This window comes from Salmo salar, chromosome ssa09, assembly GCF_905237065.1.
Source record: "Salmo salar chromosome ssa09, Ssal_v3.1, whole genome shotgun sequence".
In the NCBI taxonomy this organism is placed as follows: Eukaryota; Metazoa; Chordata; class Actinopteri; order Salmoniformes; family Salmonidae; genus Salmo; species Salmo salar.
The window spans coordinates 66,965,165-66,986,609 of NC_059450.1; the positions used below are offsets into that span (position 1 = coordinate 66,965,165).

Here is a 21,445-nt window from a genome sequence, read left to right on the forward strand (position 1 = left end):
AAGAGTATGTGATATGACTTTTGATCAGTCATGGAAATAAGTGCTGAAAACATGTTGGCTCTATTTAAAAAGATGGAGAACAAGCTATAATCAAATCAAATGTTGTTATTGGTCACATACACATATTTAGCAGATGTTATTGCAGGTGTAGCAAAATGCTTGTGTTCCTAGCTCCAACAGCACAGTAACATCAATATATGAAACATATCAGCGTTTTGGCGCTGGTAAAGCCGCCTACCACTAGCTAATGCTACCTACCAACAACATATATTTGTATTTTTTTTTTTACAAAATGTTACTTGGAGTCAAAGTGATATGTAACAAGGGGTGTAACGGTCCACATATTCGTACCGAACCGTTCGGTACGGGGACCTTTGTTCGGTCCACACTATGAACCCAAATTAATACATAAAAATAATAAAGTAAATATAGGCTATGCCTATCCGCACATTGTAATAAAAATGTGAATCTTAACTGCCGCATTTCAAACGGTCCTTTTGTGAGGCGCAGCCGGGGCCTAGTTCAGTACGATGGCGAGTGTTGGGGGTCGATAACCCAGGAGGATCCTCAATCATCGTTTAAATCTCCAGTTTGGGAATATTTTGGCTTCCCAGTAGATTGCAATGGCGATGGACAGAGTTGTGGCTAGAACGTTAAAACAGTACGTCGCCATTGCTCAACTAGAGTAGCCTACGCAGTTGCCAACACCTCAAATACGTTGACCCATTTACACCGAAATCACCCCAGTATTGCTAACACAGGAGCAAGACGGAAGAGCAAAGAAACGTAGTCTCCTCAGACTTTCCTTCGCAGCCGATTCTGACAGCGCAAAGAAATTACAATAGGTGTTTATAGCCGCGGATATGCCCCATTCTCCCGTGGTTGAGTAAAAGTGCTTGAGCCACGTTACGAACTTCTCTCGCACCCATTCCAGCAAACAGGTAGTGCCTGCTCTATACAAGCAAGCCAAAGTCGGCAATGAGTTGGCCAATACACCCTGTGTTGCGCTCACTCCAGATGGATGGACCTCCAGGGCTACAGAGAGCTACTTAACAGTGACAGACCATCACATTACCCCGGAGTGGGAGATGAGATGTACCACGCTACAGACATGCCCCGTTTATAAGAGTCACACGTGTGCATATTTTTCTCTTTGAAAAAAAAAAAAACATAGTATAGACCTAAACAATGTCTGAGCCGGGATTATATATCGATTTCACACGCATATTGCACTTTTAGTGTTGTTTTTGATGAGTAATCGTGTGTTTTCACAATGAGGAATACCTAAACAAAAATTAACTACAGTTACTGTTGCCATTTTATTTTACAGCTGTACTGAAACCGAACCGTGACCCGAAAACCGCAAATAGTACCGAACCTTGGGTTTAGTGAACTGTTACACCCCTATACATAGTAACTATTTCTCTCTCCCCCCAATCACCTCTCTCAAGAGCAGTGGTTCAGGCAACAAGGACCCGCATATACACTTTGTGCAGCAGGTATGTGATAAAGATAAGATCTGTACCGCGATGGGGAGGTGTTGACTAGGGGTAATAAGGTGAAGGGAGGAACAGAGGTGTATTGTGACATGGGAAGCACGGGGGAGGGGGCTGACTCACAGTTTCACCTGTGGGAGAGTGTGTGTGTGTGTGTGTGTGAATGAGTGAGAGAAAGAAAGAAAAAAGACAGAGCGAGGCAGAGCTGAGGACAGACTGGAAGGTGATGAGTAGGACTGCCCTTTAAAACTGTAGAAATAGGACCTCTAGCTGCCTCATCTGCTCCCGTTTGTCTGGTGACTCACACGCACCTCCTCCAACCACGTTCTGTCGTCTAGTACAAGTCGGTTTTCCCCCCTTCTGCTCCGCGATGTATGTGGGTGTGAGAAGAAGGGGAAAAAAAAAAGAGGTAGGAAAGATGACTGGCTGACAAAGATTTCGGAATAGAAGTGGTCAGGAAACAGATGAACGTGAAGAGGAAGTGATGAAGACTGATGACATTTAAACACACACACCCACCCACCTTGTGCAGGTGGCCACTGCCCACCTGCACAAACACCTGTCCAGTAACACATGCCCTTATATGGGCGGACTGAGGAGGGTAAAAGAGGGGGGAGGAGTAGAGAGAAAGATGACTACAAGCATAGCTTACATTGCTCACATTGTGTTGGGTCAATTGGATACACCCTACACCAGCGGTATTCAACTCTTACTCTCTGAAGTCTGGAGCCTGCTGGTTCTCTGAGCTACCTGATAAATTGAAAACACCTGGTGTCCCCCCCCAACAAAAAAAGATGTATGCAGTGGAACTGGCTTCGAGGTCCAGAGCGAAGTTTGAGGGGACTAAACTCTCACTCTACAAAAGTAGAGACAACACATGGTGGTAGAGTAATATCACAGATAGAAAAATGAGCCGATAATTCACTGGATGTATAAATTATTAATTTGTTCCCGTCTTGGTTCTATGGGTTCTGTATACAGACAGTAACATCTCAGGGCAAGCCTCTGGTTCACAGTGACCCATTCCACACACACTACAAACAAGTCACATTAATTTAGTGAAACCCATCACTACTACACAACTCCAAATCACTCACACGATTGTGTAATAATTTACAAAGAAATAAGGAATCTGCGTATGATTCCAAAAACATGAATGAGCACATTTTTTGTTATTAGTTTGTGCGTTAACCACAAAGAATGTTAACCACAGAGTGTGTGTGGAATTCGCAGCCGTCAGTTTGGGGGGCCATCGGAACAATGAGAAGTTTGTGTGCGCAAAAGCAAGCGTGAAAGAGTTGGAGTGATTGAGGCGCTTTAAGCAGCTTCCTAGTCGACCTACTGTCAGGGCCGAAGCTACATATGAGGACACAAGAGGTCCGGACCGCGGTAGTTTCTTCAAATTTGAAAAAATGAATTATACAAAAATGAAAACAAATATTTTAGGAACTCAGTCGGGGTGTCAACTTACTGATGACAGAATAGTAGGATACACAAGGTGCAATTTCAGAACTTGGTTGTGCATCATAAGTTTTCCCTCTTGTTATATGTCACTCAGTAAACAGGTTTCTATCTTTCCTTTTATGTGAGTCAAATATGTCAGGAAAAAAATGGCAAAAGAAAAAAAAAGTCACGACAGGCCTGACGGAAAGAGCAAATGTCAGTAAACTTTAGAAATGTCCACAAACCTAAATTACATTAGACAGGGTGGGATCTTTTTGTGTCGGTACAATTACTTATGCGAGAAATTGTGGTGGAAATGCTTTAATGAGGAAATATTTATATAACCATCATATCAAAGTAAACTTGGGAGTTACGCAATGAGTAAGATGCCACCGACAGACATGGCAGCTCTGCTTCTAGCTCCTAAGCAACTTTGTTATTTCTTACATTATTAGCCCAGAAAGTTTGTGTTATTACATACAGCCGAAAATAACTTTTGGATATCAGAGCAGCGGTAACTCACCAGCATCACCACCAGGAATATGACTTTCCCAAATCGGATCCTTTGTTCGTACCCCCAGGGCAATTTAACTTATCAGAAGCTGGTCCAAAACGCCGCCGGCGGAGAAGAGGTATTCGGAGTGGACTTCCAGTGCAACTCAGGAGGCGTACACACCAGCCACCGCTTCAGAGTATATTACTCGCTCATGTTCAGTCTCTGGACAATATAGTAGACAAGCTCAGGGCGAGGATCTCCTTCCAGATTGACATCAGGAACTGTAATACACTGTTTCACAAAATCATGGCTCTCTCGGGATATACTGTCCCCATCCATACAGCCAGCTGGGATCTCAGTACATCGCAAAGACAGGAATAAAGAACTCTGCGGGAAGAAGGCGCAGGTGTATGCTTCATGATTAACTACAAGGTGTGAATGTAACATACAGAAACTTGTCCTTTCGGTCACCCGACCAAGAATACTTCAAAATCAAATGCCGACCGTATTACCTCCAAAGAGGATTCGCTTCGGTTATAATCACAGCCATGTATATTCCCCCTCAAGCCGATACCACGAGAGCCCTCAAGGAACTACACTGGACTTTATGCAAACGACATATCCTGAGGCCGCATTTATTGTAGCTGGGAATTTTAAAGCAAATTAGGGAAACACTACCGAAGTTCTATCAACACACTGACTGTAGTACTCGCTTAGGGAAAACACTAGATCACTGCTACTTGCCTTGGAGGTGCCTACAAGGCCCTCCCCTGACAAATCAGATCACGACTCCATTTTGCTCCTCCCTTCCTATAGGCAGAAACTCAAAAAGGAAGTACCCGTAATAAGGTCTATTCAATGCTGGTCTGACCAATCAGAATTCATGCTTCAATATTGTTTTGATCACGCGGACTGGGATATGTTTTCCAGGTAGCCTCGGAGAATGACATTGGCGCTTACATAGACACAGTGACGGAGTTCATCAGGAAGTGTATAGGGGACGTTGTTCCCACAGTGACTTAAAACCTATCCAAACCAGAAACCGTGGATAGATGGCAGCATTCATGTAAAACTGAAAGAGCAAACCACTGTATTTAACCATGACAAGGTGACTGGGAATATGGTTGAATACAAACAGTGTAGTTATTCCCTCTAAGGCAATCAAACAGGCAAAACATCAGTACAGAGACAAAGTGGTCGCAATTCAACGGCTCAGACAAGGCGTATGTTGCAGGGTCTACAGACAATCAGATTACAAAGGGAAAACCAGCCACGTCTTGCTCCCAGGCAAGCTAAACACCTTCGCCTGCTTTGAGGATAACAGTGCCACCGACGCAGCCCACTCCCAAGGACTATAGCCCTCATTCTCCATGGCCGACGTGAGTAAAACCGTCGCAAGGCTGCGGCCCAGACAGCATCCCTGCGCAGAACAGCTGGCTGGAATGTTTACACAGAAATTCAATCTCACCCTAGCCCAGTCTGTTGTCCCCACTTGCTTCAAGATGGCCACCATTGTTCCTGTACCCAAGAAAGCAAAAGGTAACTGAACTAAATTAATATCACCCCTTGGCACTCACTTCTGTCATCATAAAGTGCTTTGAGAGGCTAGTTAAGGATCATATCACCTGTACCTTACACACAGACAATGCAATCGCCATTGCACTGCCCTATCCAACTGGTCAATAGGAATACCTACGTCAGAATGCTAGTCATTGACTATAGCTCAGCAATCAACACTATAGTGCCTTCCAAGCTCGGGGGCCTGGGTATGAACCCCGCCTTGTGCAACTGGGTCCAGGACTTCCTGACGGGCCACCCCCATGTGGTGAAGGTAGGAAACACCACTTCACTGATCCTCAACACAGGGGCCCCACAAGGGTGGGTGCTCAGCCCCCTATTGTACTCCCATGACTGCATGGCCACACCCACGACAACAGTAGTAGGCCTGATTACCAACAATGACAAGACAGCCTACAGGGAGGTGGTGAGGGGTGTGTCTCACTCTCTCTGAGGGAGCACGCCCCCAATCCACATCGACAGGACCGCAGTAGAGAAGGTGGAAAGCATCAACTGGAAATAGTCCACACAAATAGTGCGGTGAAGAAGGCGCAACAGTGTCTCTTCAACCTCAGGAGGCTGAAGAAATTTGGCTTGGCTGCTAAGACTAGAGGTCGACCGATTATGGTTTTTCAACGCCGATACCGATTATTGGAGGACCCAAAAAAGCCGATACCGATTAAAATCAACTGATTTGAGAAGAAAAAAATATATTTGTAATAATGACAATTACAACAATACTGAACACTTATTTTAACTTAATGCATCAATAAAATCAATTTAGCCTCAAATAATGAAATATGTTCAATTTGGTTTAAATAATACAAAAACAAAGTGTTGGAGAAGTAAAAGTGCAATATGTGCCATGTAAAAAAGCTAACGTTTAAGTTCCTTGCTCAGAACATATGAAAGCTGGTGGTTCCTTTTAACATGAGTCTTCAATATTCCCAGGTAAGAAGTTTTAGGTTGTAGTTATTATAGGAATATTTCTCTCTATAACATTTGTATTTCATATACCTTTGACTATTGGATGTTCTTATAGGCACTTTAGTATTGCCAGTGTAACAGTATAGCTTCCGGCCCTCTCCTCGCTCCTACCTGGGCTCAAACCAGGAACACATCGACAACAGCCACCCTCGAAGCATCGTTACCCATCGCCCCACAAAAGCCGCGGCCCTTGCAGAGCAAGAGGAACAACTACTTCAAGGTCTCAGAGCGAGTGACATCACCAATTGAAACACACCAATAGCGCACACTCCGCTAACTAGCTAGCCATTTCACATCGGTTACACCAGCCTAATCTCGGGAGTTATGCTTGAAGTCAAACAGCTCAATGCTTGATGCACAGCGAAGAGCTGCTGGCAAACGCACGAAAGTGCTGTTTGAATGAATGCTTACGAGCCTGCTGCTGCCTACCACCGCTCAGTCAGACTGCTCTATCAAATCATAGACTTAAACATAATAACACACAGAAATACGAGCCTTTGGTCATTAATATGGTAAAATCCGGAAACTATCATTTCGAAAACAAAACGTTTATTCTTTCAGTGAAATACGGAACCGTTCCGTATTTTATCTAACAGGTGGCATCCCTAAGTCTAAATATTGCTGCTACATTGTACAACCTTCAATGTGATGTCATAATTATGTACAATTATGGCAAATTAATTACGGTCTTTGTTAAGAATAAATGGTCTTCACACAGTTAGCAACGAGTCAGGCGGCCCAAACTGCTTCATATACCTTGACTGCTTGCACGGAACGCAAGAGAAGTGACACAATTTCCCTAGTTAAAAGAAATTCATGTTAGCAGGCAATATTATCTAAATATGCAGGTTTAAAAATATATACACTCGTGTATTGATTAAGAAAGGCATTGATGTTTATGTTTAGGTACAAATTGGTGCAACGACAGTGCTTTTTTCGCAAATGCGCTTGTTAAATCATCACCCGTTTGGTGAAGTAGGCTGTGATTCGATGAGAAATTAACAGGCACCGCATCGATTATAAGCAACGCAGGACATGCTGGATAAACTAGTAATATCAACCATGTGTAGTTAACTAGTGATTATATTAAGCTTATAAAAAACAAAGGTAAGTTTAACTTCACTAGGATAGGGTGCAGCATTTGGAATTTTGGATGAAAAGCGTGCCCAAACTAAACTGCCTGCTACTCAGGCCCAGAAGCTGGGATATGCATATAATTGGTAGATTTGGATAGAAAACTCTAAAGTTTCCAAAACAGTTAAAATAATGTCTGTGAGCATAACAGAACTCATATGGCAGGCAAAAACCTGAGAAAAATACAACCAGGAAGTGGGAAATCTGAGGTCTGTAGTTTAAGTGATTGCCTATCCAATATCCTGTGTCTGTGGGGTCAGATTGCACTTCCTAAGGCTTCCAGTAGATGTCAGTCTTTAGAAGTCGTTTCAGGCTTGTATTGTGAAAGGGGATCGAATAAGAGCCGTTTCAACAAGTGGTCAAGCTGAAAGACATTAGTTTAGTCTTGCCAGTGGCCGTCAGCGCGACGCTCATTCTCTTTCCTTTCTAACGACAACGGAATTGTCCGGTTGGAATATTATTGAAGATTTATGATAAAAACATCCTAAAGATTGATTATATACATCGTTTGACATGTTTCTACTAACTTTGGACTTCGTGCCCGTGCTTTGTGCATTTGGATTACTGGACTAAATGCGAACAAAAAGGAGGTATTTGGACCAAGATTAACTTTATCGAACATTTATTTTCTAACATGGAGACCTGGGAGTGCCATCAGATGAAGATCAAAGGTAAGTGATTTATTTTAATGCTATTTCTGACTTTTGTGACACCTCTTCTTGGTTGGAAAATGGCTGGATGGTTTTCTGTGGCTAGGCGCTGCCCTAACATAAATCGCATGGTGTGCTTTCACTGTAAAGCCTTTTTGAAATCAGACACTGTGGCTGGATAAACAAGAAGTTTATCTTTAAAAATGGTGTATAATACTTGTATGTTTGAGGAATTTTAATTATGAGATTTCTGTTTGAATTTGGCGCCCTGCAATTTCACTGGCTGTTGGCGAGGTGGGACGCTCACGTCCCGAACGATCCCAGAGAGGTTAATGCTAGCTAGCAACTTACCTTGGCTTCTTGCTGCACTCGCGTAACAGGTAGTCAGCCTGCCACACAGGCTCCTCGTGGAGTGCAATGTAAGGCAGGTGGTTAGAGCGTTGGACTAGTAACCGGAAGGTTGCTAGATCGAATCCCCGAGCTGACAAGGTAAAAATCTGTCTTTCTGCCCCTGAACAAGGCAGTTAACACACTGTTCCTAGGCCGTCATTGAAAATAAGAATGTGTTCTTAACTGACTTGCCTAGTTAAACAAAGGTAATAAAAAACACAAAAAAAAAAAATATACTATAAATAAATAAAAATAAAAATCGGCCACAATCTGTATCCAAAAATACTGATTGTTATGAAAACTTGAAAATCGGCCATTCTGATTAATCGGTCGACCTCTAGCTAAGACCCTCAAACTTTTACAGATACACAATTCAGAGCATCCTGTAGTGCTGCATCACCACCTGGTTCGGCAACTGCGCCACCCGCAACTGCAGAGCTTTCCAAAGGGTGGTACGGTCTGCCCAACGCATCACCGGGGGCACACTGCCTGCCCTCCAGGACACCTACAGCACCTGATATCACAGGAAGGCCAAAAAGAATATCAACATCAACCTCCTGAGCCACAGCCTGTTAAACCCGCTATCATCTAGAAGGAGAGATCAGTACAGGTGCGTCAACACTGGGACCGAGAAACAGAAAAACAACTTCAAGGCTATCAGACAAATAGCCATCACTAGCCGGCTGTGACACGGCTACTCATCCCTGCACCTTAGAGGCTGCTGCCCTATTTACATAGACATGGAATCACTGGCAATTTTAATAAATGTTTACATACAGCTTTACTCATTTCATATGTTTATACACTGTATTCAGTCAATGCCACTCCGACATTGCTTGTCCAAATATTTATATATTTCTTAATTCCATTCTTTTAGATACTACTGCACTGTCGCTACACCCGCAATAAAACATCTGCTAAATGTGTGACCGAGTTAGGAAATCCCTGGCCTAGGCCTATACGTTCTCTCCCAGACTCATGGATAGAACATTTGGAAAGTAGCACAAGGTAACCAGTCCATCCAGTATGCATAACAATACAGCCCTAGGCTAGACCAATTATGTACCGTTACGGATAATCAACCATGAATGACGTCTGAGAAAGTTAGACGCACATAACCCTGTCCCCAACCGGTAACCTGTTATTGTAACGGTGAGAGGTTAGCATGTCTTGAGGGTATGAAATGTGTGCGTCTCTAACAATAGACACAAGAAAGGATAATTACATCAACTTTTCAAAGCGCTGGTAATGTGTTCAGGTTTCTATCGGCTGAAGCATGTGCAGAACCATGTAAACACGAGCTCAGCAAGTATGCACGAGTGTCCGGCATGTATTTGTATCTTGTGCACATGCTTCAGGTGATAGAAATCTGAACGCACTAGCAGCACTTTGAAAAGTTTGTAATTATCCTTTCCTGTGGATAGATTGTCTCACATTCCTACCGCCAAAAGGACCAACCGCACAGACAACTGGTAAAGTACGTTAAAATATCTTTATTCAACATTGTATTGTAAAAGGTTGTGAGAGGAAACTTCGGCCCGGCGTAGAATTCAATGCAATGTTGGGTTTTCAGGCAAGTTGCCAGTCATTGATCTACAAGTCCCTTTGCATGCCGAACAACTCCAGGTTATATCAGTAGCCTAGTCAATCTGCACGCAGCTTCGCACGCTGACCAACCAGAAGTAGGCCAATTCCTGATCTGACACATCTGGGCCTCACCTTCAGCATTCAAATGTTTGAAAATTGGAGTTTAACTACCGCCAGAGACAACTCCCGTCTGGCAATAAGTAAGTTACATGCTGATTGGGGCTTACATTCGATTTTTATTTTGATTGTTCAGGTTCACTGTCAACAATAGTTTTGCTTGAAACAATCAGTATATATGGTAATTTTGATATGAAATTAACAACTTTACCCTGTATAACAGGACAGCAATCACTTTCGTATGGTTGAAGCAGAGAAGCTCACTTAGAGACCGTCAAAACGATCTAAACCATTTGAATGCGAGACATGGTGAAAACAAAAGTGGTGCTATACAGTCATTGGCTATGTCATAGATATATTTACTAGCGCTAACACTGACTGCAAAAGTACAAATTAATTAGTGGGTTTTAATTTTGAACAGGGTCTCATTCTCAAGGGTGCCCTGGTTGCAGTAATACAACAATCAAATACAAATGTGAAACAAAACAGCAAATCAATATAAAGTAAAAGAAAATACAGCACAAATGAAGAGAAACTGTTAGATTCCTCAGCTACTAGGTCCTCACTTAAACTGCCAGAGCAGCACCAAAACATCCAATTGTAAGGAGTTTAGTAAATTGTTCCAGCAGTGAGTTGCATTAAAAAGTAAAAGCAGATTTACCTAATTCGGTGGAGACCTGAGGAACCTCGAGTTAACCAACACTGAACCAGTTTGATAACTCATGTTTTATACTTCAGCAATGAAGCTAAGTCAATTGGAAGCATGTGTTGTACAGCTTTGCAAACAACAGTGGACTTTAAATGATGACCAGCCAACCTTTTGATATAGGATGCAGTGATGAGTATTAAAACAGTCACCTGTGATAAAGCAAAGGGCGCCAAGGTAGACGGCATCCAAAGGTTTAAGAGTAGTGGCTACTGCATTCTGGTAAATGGTGTCACCATAGTCAAAAACTGGAAGTAAAGTTGACTGTACAATTTGTTAAGGAGAGGCAAGATTTTTCTAAAATAGAAGCCCACTTTAAGTCGTAGCTTTTTAACTTGCTCATCAATATGTTTTTTAAACATTAAATCCTTGTCAATCCAAATGCCCTGGTATTTATAGGCGGGAACCCGATCGATGTGAGAACCATTCAATGACTATATGTTGTCCATCTGATTTTTTTTTGTGAGAATTGGAGATCGTATTTAATCTTGCCCACATTAATTACTAGTTTCAAACCAACCAGAGCTTTTTATAAGGCAACAAAGTCAGATTGCAGCTCAAACAATGCCTACTCTACAGTTGGGGTAATGGCATACGTAACCGCATCTGCACACAGATGAATATTATACTTTAATGGATAGTCCAATATTATTCATAATATTAAAAGAGAACAGGTCCCAATACCGACCCTGCGGCACACCTTTCGTAATATCCAGGAAACTAGACTGCACACCATCAGACATCACCATTGCAGAACAAAACATCCCTCTCCCCCTCGGTGCCCAATCTAGGTGCAAAGTAGGGTTGGGTGGTCTCTAGATTTTCATTCAGTTCTTCACACATCCCGGGATTTACACTATTACCGGCTTAGTACACAAAGGGGCGCCAAAGAAACCTGAAAAGAAACGCCCAGAACCAGAATGCTAACAAGATTAGCACAAGTAATAGCGAATTTCCATAGAGGCTGCTAGCTAAATATGCAAACTAGGGCAAACAAAGAAAAAGAAAATTGCAAGACAGGCAATCCAGCTAAGTCATACATACAGTACCAGTCATAAGTTTGGACACCTACTCATTTCAGGGGTTCTTTATTTTGACTATTTTCTATATTGTAGAATAGTGAAGACATCACAATATGAAATAACACATATGGAATCAGTTACATGTAGTAACCCCAAAAAAATCAGTTAAATCCAAATATATTTTATATTTCAGATTCTTCAAAGTAGCCACCCTTTGCCTTGATAACAGCTTTGCACACTCTTGGCATTCTCTCAACCAGCTTCATGAGGTAGTCACCTGGAATGCATTTCAATTAACAGGTGTGTCATGTTAAATTAATTTGTGGAATTTCTTTCCTTAATGTGTTTGAGCCAATCAGTTGTGTTGTGACAAGTCCATATTATGGCAAGAACAGCTCAAATAAGAAAAGAGGAATGACAGTCCATTATTTGAAGGTCAGTCAATCCGGAACACTTCAAGAAACGTTAAAAGTTCTTAAAGTGCAGACGCATAAACCAAACGCTATGATGAAACTGGCTCTCATGAGGACCGTCACAGGAAAGGAAGATGGAGAGAGTTACCTCTGCTGCAGAGGATAAGTTCATTAGAGTTACCAGCCTCAGATTGCAGTCCAAATAAATGCTTCAGTTCAAGTAACAGACATCAACTGTTCAGAGGAGAATTAGGCCTTCATGGTCAAATTGCTGCAGAATCCTCCACTAAAGGAGACCAATAAGAAGAAGAGACTTGCCTGGGCCAAGAAACACAAGCAATGGACTTTGTGGGACTATCATTTCTTTTTCAACAGGACAATGACCCAAAACACACCTCCAGTCTGTGTAAGGGCTATTTGACCAAGGAGGAGTGACGGAGTGCTGCAACAGATGACCTGGCCTCCACAATCACCCGACCTCAACCCAATTGAGATGGTTTGGGATGAGTTGGACCGCAGAGTGATGAAAGAAAAGCAGCCAACAAGTGCTCAGCATATATGGGAACTCCTTCAAGACTGTTGGAAAAGCATTCCTCGTGAAGCTGGTTGAGAGAATGCCAAGAGTGTGTCAAGCTGTCATCAAGGCAAAGGGTGACTACTTTGAAGAATCTAAAAAAATATATACTTAGATTTGTTTAACACTTTTTTTGGTTACTACATGATTCCATGTGTTATTTCATAGTTTTGTTGTCTTCACTATTATTCTACAATGTAGAAAATTGTAAAAAGAAAAGAAAAACCCTTGAATGAGTAGGTGTGTCCAAACTTGACTGGTATTATATTATATATATATATATATATATGAAATTCTGAATGCAATCTTTGGTGAGTTTGGACATTTACACGTGAATGTGAACTAAAGACATTGTGCAAATGAACAAAGTTTTGAACCATGCTTGTCTGAAGGAAGAACAGTACTGGGTCTGGAGCATCATGTGTACACACTGTGTCGAGTCGATTAGGACAACTGGCCTGCCACGCTCAGAGAAGATGGAGGAGCTGGCGGCCGAGAACGGAGAGGAGAAAAAGAACGCAAGGAAATCAAGATGGCAGTGGCAGCTGTACAGATAACTCATCCAAAGGGGTTTGACTTCTCAAACACAGCAGAAAGCTAAAACAATATGATGCCCCGTCACCTTATTAATTCAGCCACTTACTTAGACAACTAGCAAGTTAAACTTGTCACGTAAACGCAGAATTCTTCATTTTTCACGCAGGAAAAGATAAAAACGCGTAAGAAATATCTTGCTGCGTTTTGTAAACAAAGATCTAAAATGCTTCTTATTGTAATTTCTGCTCGGCATCAGACATTTTGTGCTTCAGTGTCACTGCTCCACTCAGATTAGAATCTTACTAAAAGGCATTCTATCAGCAGACAACTCTGATATAGCTACTCCCCCCCCTACTCTTCTCCGGTAAAATGCAAGAATAAACATTAGGGAATGTAGCTGCCTACATTTTTTCTATGATAAACAGAAATGGCCTTGTATTGTTTTGAAAAAAATACCTTGCTTTGTCATTATAAACTCACTTGTGTGGCTGCCAGCCAAACAGCGTTGCACTTCTTGTCATTGATGACAAAGCTATTTTCTGCCAAAATGTGTTGCACTAATGTATTTTATGTGAAAGGAAACTATAGTTGCACGTTCCTGATCACTATTGAAGCCCCAAAAAATGTAATCTTACCCATGCTCCCGCTTTCTCCCGTTGTGCTATTTACTTAAACACGTGACTGGCTCAACTGTTCTGGGGAACTATAGTAAGCTTCATAATGTAAAATAATGTGACAAGTGAAATGAAGAACGCAATCTGTTTCACCTCCTAACGTATTGCACAAGTTTACTGGAGGCATTTACTTAAAAAGTAGATGAAGTGTCACACAAAAAGTGTAAAACAATTTGTTCCAATGGAATTGGTGGCATAGAAAAACAATTGTGGTTTTCAAGCCAATTTTTTATTTATATATGCATTTTAGCTCGACCGCCCCCTGCCTCGAATACCCTACCGGACCACCTGAAGGCACCACAGACTCTGGGCTCCTTTGAAACGGGCCTAAAGACCTCTCTTTAGGAAGGATTTATGTTGATAGCTGTGTGCTGCTTGGCGTCCTACCGTGTTGCATCAGCTGGGTTCTTTGTCAGTTACCCTGTCTAGTTGTGCCCATTTTTTATTTGGTTATTATTGTATGCACCGAGATCATTCTATATAAATTAAAAGCACTACTTAATTGTTAACCAATTTTACCCCCCAAAAAGGCTGCATTGGGCCTGTAAATTACAGTTTTAAAATCGTTGTGCCAAGTTAGAGTAACTGGCCCTAAAAACAACTAATCCCTATAAAAACGGCCTGTGGCATTGATGAGTCAGAAACTCCAATTATAGTGTCAAAATTGAGTGTAAATAGGATAGTTTTGGTCATCAAGTCAGTCTGGTCTAAAACTGAGTGAGTCCCGAGTAAATAAAAAAGATTGGTTTGGATTACAATTAAGTCACCAACTCAAGCCTCCTTTTGCCAAGATCCACATACAAACCCCCCCATCCACGTCGCTTCCCTTCATTCAAATGGGGCTCCATTGTTTCGTCGCCCCCCCCCCCAACCCCCCAACGGGTTCAAAGGATCACGGCCGTTTGAGACTGAAAAGCCCTATACGGACTGACCACGCAATGCATTTTTTCAGCAAGATGCCTTCCCAACAACGGACCCTATCATGCAGAATAGGTGGTCGGAGATCGTTGGTCCCCAGTGGTGGCGAGTATGCCGGTAGCTAGACCACAGACCGCTGGTTACGTGTATTTTAATAATAATCATCATCAGTAGCATAGCTGACGTTATCCGAGTTGTATTGAGGTAGGCTTTGGCTTGGAAACACGGTAACGTTTCAAAAGGCGACAAATAATTTGTAGGAAAACCTTTAGTCATGATTGTGATGTTGCCAGATTGACTTTAGATGCAGTATAACTTTAGCCAGCTAACTACGATTTATGGGACCTCCATATTTTAGCTAGCTAACATTAGCATTGCTACCTGTGTTTGACAAACTTTGCTAGAAACAGTAATGGCAATATTGCCATCTCTAAAGTAAATTTTACGACATATAGCAAAATTGTTTCCTACTTATTATTTGCCTACTTTGGCAATGTCAACGTATTTCCATGCCACTAACTTAGTGTAATTTAGAAGAAACAGTCACATTAGCCTTCGAGGTGCGACTCATGTCTAGGGCACAAATACATATTGGATGCAGCTATGGTGGTACTAGCTAACTCATGTCTGACTACAACAGTGTACTAACTAGCAGCAACAAACTCAAACCAACCCAGGGCCATAGCAAAACAGGTCACAGCTGGTTGCATAGTGCAACGGCGGGCACCAAACTGAATCAAATCTAATCTGGAACTAGTCAGTCAGTCTACATCTGCAAAGGATAGAGTTAGCTTCCAAACGACATTACACTATTGCTCGAGCTGTGTTTATAATTGAGGGATGATGACCATCATTGACCCTATTTTTCTGCATTCTGCACAGTTGGGTACCAGACTGATCCCCTGTTATGAACGGATGCCGGGACCTACCATAAGGAGCATAACATGCCCAGCAATGTGATCGCAATGGTTTAGCGACCTCCAAAAATCATTTTATCCATTTGCCATTTTCCACAGCAAGATTTCAGAATAAAAGTGTCATGAGACACGTACACTTGTGACACCTCCTCCGTTGATGCCTTCATGAGGCCTCTGATAGTGACCCGAGTAACTGCAATGATTACAGATCAACTACAACAGGTAGTGTGTGTTAAGTTAAAAGGTATATTCAATTCCTATGAACGGAAGAGTCAGCCACAATGAGATTATTACTAATAATACAGTACGGCACAAATGTCCAGTAATCGCAACACCCTTTTCATTCCATGTGTCACTGACGAACTCCGGCTAAAGCATCTCCAGTCCATTTGTAGAAGTGGGCAGACGGCAGCTTCAGTCATTTGACCATAATTGGGTAGGTTTTATCTGACCTGTTTAAACTTCAAACATAGAACCTAATTGGATGTTAGATATGAAGTACCAGTTCATGTTTCAGATATTGCCCAACTGCCAACTCCCCCTGTTGGGGGGGGGGGACAAGACAGCTGCAGGCAAGGTTCTGACAGACGGCTGTGTCTTGGTGGCAAGGATACAGACAAAACACCCACATCAAACCACCCCCCCAAGCCAACTCACATGTGGCTTCTGTCACGGCCAGCAGCATTTCCTGAAGAGCAAGCCAAAAAAAAAAGAGCCAAAATCAGTTCTCCTTTAATGTGAGTTAATGTGTAGTGGTTAATTGTATATCCAATAGGCTATGCGTTTGTAGATCGACTGAGGTGACTGAAGCTACAGGAACCAATGTGATAATGTCGGTTTATGCTCTTCTCCAACTAGCATTTTACAGTTTTAAAATTGTATAGAAATGCAGTAAATGAGCTTAAATCCTAACATTCCTTGGTTGGGTGGGGGAACCCCACTAAAACTCAGACCATGGCTACCACTGCATTCAACCCTCCAAGTAAAGAGTCAGATATTTTAGCCTTGAAGCCTATCGGAAGTCAGCCGCGAGTTTCGGTGAACAATGAAAACATGTCTGACCCCCCCTTTCCCCTTCACAGGCCCTTCCTGAAAAACAGGATGTTATGGATACTCCATTACGGGATGAGTGAGGACAAGGCTACAACACCACACTGTATGGTAAACCACTAGAACCCATTTTGTTTTGTTCTATGAGGTATGGTTTATCCCTTGCTCTCTCACTGCCACTTTTCTGTCACTGTTCTTTCGCTTCCATTTATGCTTTTGAGGCTTCCACCTTCACCCCCTAACCTGCCTCGCACTCATTGAGGAAGTTGACTAAATCTATAAATCCCATAAGACGAAGAAAAATACAACGCGACCGCAACAGCCAACCATTACTCCGACCACGTTGTGATGTCATCTCCAGGTCAGCAGACAGTAAAGCAGAGTGCTTTGTGCCGCGTTCAAAACAACGGGGACCTCAGAAAAATACGAGGTCAAATCATGACGCCAGTGATCTTCAGGTCCGAGCTCTAGAAGACAGAACTTCAGATTTTTCCCCAGTCGGAGCTCGTTCCCCCCCAAGTTCCAAGTTGTTTTGAACGCAGTTTTAGGGTCAATGACACAGAATATCTGTGCGCTCGTACACCACAAGTCATATCGTCCTGTGATTCTGCAGCAGTCAGTCAGTGTGACTCACCCTAGTCTGGAGAATAGAGCCTCCCTTTCAAGCATCAGCACGCTGTACTACAGGAGGTTGGTGGCACCATAATTGGGGAGAACGGGCTCATGGTAATGGCTGGAGCGGAATCCAGCCATTACTATGAGCCGTCGTCCCCTCATCAGCTTTCACTAGGCTGTACACACCATCTGAAACAACACAGCCCTATGTGACGTTTTAAACTCTACTGTACTATTTCAGCAAGTGGCCAGGGACAAAGAGTGATTGAGAAGGTGGGACATAAGGTAATACACATGTCTGTGCCCGTCTGTCATATGCACCTGTGTTTGCCAATAAGTCAGGGTAAGGTCATTTGCGTTGGTTTAATTGAGTGTGGCTGGTAATGAGATTGGGGCATTAGACTGCTAATCCACTTACCTCCCAAAAACACTGTGCAGTGTACATACACAAACGTAGCTGTTAAAAGCTGTGCTTCAGGCTACACACCTCATCTGGACAGACAAACACAGCATGTAGCAGATCAACAATCTCAGTACCGTCACATCAACCAAAACAGTTTGTTACTGTACACACAGCCACTCAGGTGCCCTCCACACAAACACAAGCCCTGTTTATCACAGGGTTAGAAGGCAGCACCTGTTTCACCTGCACTGCATCACAGTGAAGCTCTCAAGGAGATCCCTTGTTGACTGACTGTACAGCCCGAGGAACACCTGCACCCCACAAACAGGCGACAGATACCCAAATTACATCCAACCTCCCATCACGTGAACAATCAACAAACAGTGACTTAACTGGCTTCCTCGGCTAGATATTAAATACAAATGTCAATATTTGCAGTCCAGTAGCGGATTGAATCCTTCTTATTCAAGCCACATGTCGACATTTAACCCCGCCCAACCTTTTCCCTAACAAAACAAGTTCACCCAGGACCCACCCAACAGGTTAGCTGACAGGGAAAAAGCTTTAACAATGCAGATACATTGATGGAAGTCACAATCTAATTCTCTGCATCAATTCCAATCCCCCATATATATGCACTCTGTCTAATTGGTTATTGCAACAACAAAAAGGCCATAGCCAACACCTCTAACTAAAAATGGTAGAGGGAGAACTTGTTCTTACTCATCTTCTAATCTTTCACACGGGGAGAAAACTTGGGACAACTCAACCAGCAATACCCTTACCTGTGTGTCAGGTGTGGTCAGCTCTGTATGCTTGTTGGTCCCCTCGTTTGAAACAGGCCCGTTGTCAACACCCTTCAGGTACTAAAGACGAACACAGAAGCTACCAGTTAATGAGCAAAAGTGTCAATGAAGCATGTAATTAGCTGGCTAAGTGAAACAGTTCAGTCTTGCAGAGTGGCTAGTCAAACGAATGAGTTGCCCTGGAAGCACTAGCCAAAAAAAACGGTACTAAAAAACAACAAAAAAAAACACTTAGCTAGCTATTAAAATCAGGTGTTTGGTCACGTGACAAAATCTGGACACTGAGTGAGAATTCTACTGTTTGACAATGGTGCTTTCTTTATAAATCATGATATTTTGATGATGTGAATTAAATTGAAATGTTGGTATAAATATCAGGGATTTTTCTGACATTGTAATCCTTAGGCGGCACGCCCAAGTGCTTTTTGGGGTCGCCTAAGTCCAAACCGCCTACATGTTTTTTTTCTCTTCTTCTTTCAGGGAGCCTAAGTCCAAACAGTGGAAAAAAATACAAATTTGAAGTCTGTGCCAACGTCCGACCACGTTCATTGGCACACCCCCTGCCACGACCCACCACCTAAGCCCCTTTTTGAGCCAGAAAAAAACAAAATGAATATCTTCCTTAAAAATGTTCTCAACGTAACAGTGGGGCCTCGGTTGGGGCAGAGCTGAAGACGACAACCACTTTCAGTGCTCTCCTGAAAATACTGCCTTCACATTCTTCCATTTTGGGATGTTGTCTTCCCCAATCATAAACGAGTCGACTATCAACTCGAGGGGTATACAAGTTTTGACGTCTGGAAAGAGTTTTGTGGAGCAAGCACTAGGACCGGGATGATACCAGAATCGCAATACTCATTAGTATGGTGGCAAGTAAAAAAAAAAAACATGAAGCGGATTTAACTGCTTTTAGCAAGTATTCTAGGTAGCTATGTAGTTAAGGAGGAAGAGAGGGGAATGTTGCTTGGCACCTGTCCCTCATGTGTATGTCTCTCTCAAACACACACACACTAGAGAAAGTAAAGAGGGAGAGTAGGGGGAGAGAGGGAAAGTAGTAGGCAGGGAAGGATGAGGAGATAGGGAGAAATGAGAGGATCACTGGCTGATAAATGCCCCCAGCCTGCAGTGGACACAAACGAAATGACAGACGCTCATTCTGTTTCTGGTTGTTCGATATTAATAGGCCTTTATCCTCCCCATGTTTACAGATATCTTGTTCGTATGGGTGGCCTCTTCTACCCCCTCTTTTGACCAAGTCATCTGTTATACTGTAAGTACACACACGCAGTAGTCCAGGTCTAGGTGAGGGAGGGGTAAAAAGTGGGACAGATGTCAAGGTTATGTGAGCCCATGATCATTATGTTCAGAGGTTAAACGCATCTACATTGGAACCATCAAATGTCATCTCTCACACACTTTATTGGTTGTGTGACAGATGGTCATTCTGTTTTGATATTCTCCCCATGTTTAAAAGGGACATTTCAAAACAATGTCAGCTTCATATTCATCTCTAGAACCACCCTAACATCAACATGTGAAAAGTGAGAGTTTCTATGTTTTGTAGTAAAAAAAAGAAAAGAGGCAGATAAGTGTTTACAATGACATCGGTGTGCATTGTGTGATTTTAACCAATTATGTCATTGGAAACACTCATCTTCCTCTGTCTTTTACTACAAAACATAGAAACTTGCCATTTTCACATGTTGAGGTTCTGCTGGAGATGTTGAATATGAAGTTGAAAACGTTTAATTTTATATCCCTTTAACACGTACCAAGCTTGTCTGGATGGCCTCGTCTACCTCTTCTGACCAATTAGTCTGGATATAATGTCACACACACCTTTTTGGTTGTGTGAAAAGTACAGATGCTCATTCTGTTTTTGGTTGACATTAATAGGGCTGTATTATTTGCATGTTCACTATGGAACTTAAGATATGCACCTACTGTAATGACATCTGCCGTTGCTGCTAACAAATGGCAAAAGACCCATCGAGAATCTGAATGGAAAGCGGTTTGTTGTGCACACATTTATTAACACTCGTAATCTCACCTTTACCAGAGGAGCTATCAGAATGGTTAGGTGCCACCAAACACACTGTGTAGTCTAAGGGGGGTAAAAGTTTGGTGAGTGTAGCATTTTATTTTTTTAACATTTAACCTTTATTTAACTAGGCAAGTCAGTTAAGAACAAATTATTTTTTACTAACCCGGACAATCACCAGGGTGTCCGGGTGTCTGTACAGAACCAGGGTGTCTGTAGTGATGCCTCGAGCACTGAGATGCAGCGCCTTAGACCGCTGTGCCACTCGGGAGCCCTATAAGGTGTGGGAGAAGTTGCAAATAGAAATGTCCCCATTAAAAGTCTTTGGCCATTGGAATGCATTGAATTGTATTGCTATGGTGTAGAAAGTGTCAAAAGGATTCTCAGGTAATTTAGTCTGAAGCTGTCTAATGTTCGTTTGGTGTCTTTAGCTCATAGGTTTTAGGAGTGGGCAGAAGAAAAATAATAATGAGTATCTCAAGTCGAAATACATAAGTGTTGGATGTTACAAGCACACTAAAACCCTAAACGTATTACCACCATGTCAGAAACTCGGGACCTCAGAGTTAAAATTAATGCAAGTGGTAAACTCGGGATCCGACTCTTAGCAAGTGGGAAATGTCCGATTTTCCCGACATGACCACAGATAATTGCATTAGTACGTCAAATATAAATTTTCCAATGATTTCTTGCGTACAACATGAAATATGCATATTACATACATACATACATACATACACACACAATTATATTTCATTTTAACATCCCCATTATTGTATAACCCCTGGGAAATGTCATGTTTATAGGACATTGCTATCTTGAGATATTTGACTTTCTGTTTATTCATGAGTCCACCTGTCATTTTGGTGACATTTTTGGGAAAGGTCCCGCGACCTTCTGACCCAGAATTCA

The 21,445-nt window shown here is 42.3% G+C and overlaps 1 protein-coding gene across 1 annotated transcript in view; it reads right to left on the bottom strand.

Annotated features, from left to right (window-relative positions):
* LOC106611655 (catenin delta-1) overlaps positions 1–20,807 on the bottom strand; it is a 34,672-nt gene extending 13,865 nt beyond the window's left edge. Inside the window, exons 1-3 of the mRNA XM_014212094.2 lie at positions 20,700–20,807; positions 20,543–20,596; positions 18,472–18,552 (exon numbers count right to left, since the gene is read on the bottom strand). The gene's annotated coding sequence lies outside the window, so the exon portion shown is untranslated. The remainder of the gene's footprint in view (positions 1–18,471; positions 18,553–20,542; positions 20,597–20,699) is intronic.
* Between the last annotated feature and the right edge of the window lie 638 nt (positions 20,808–21,445).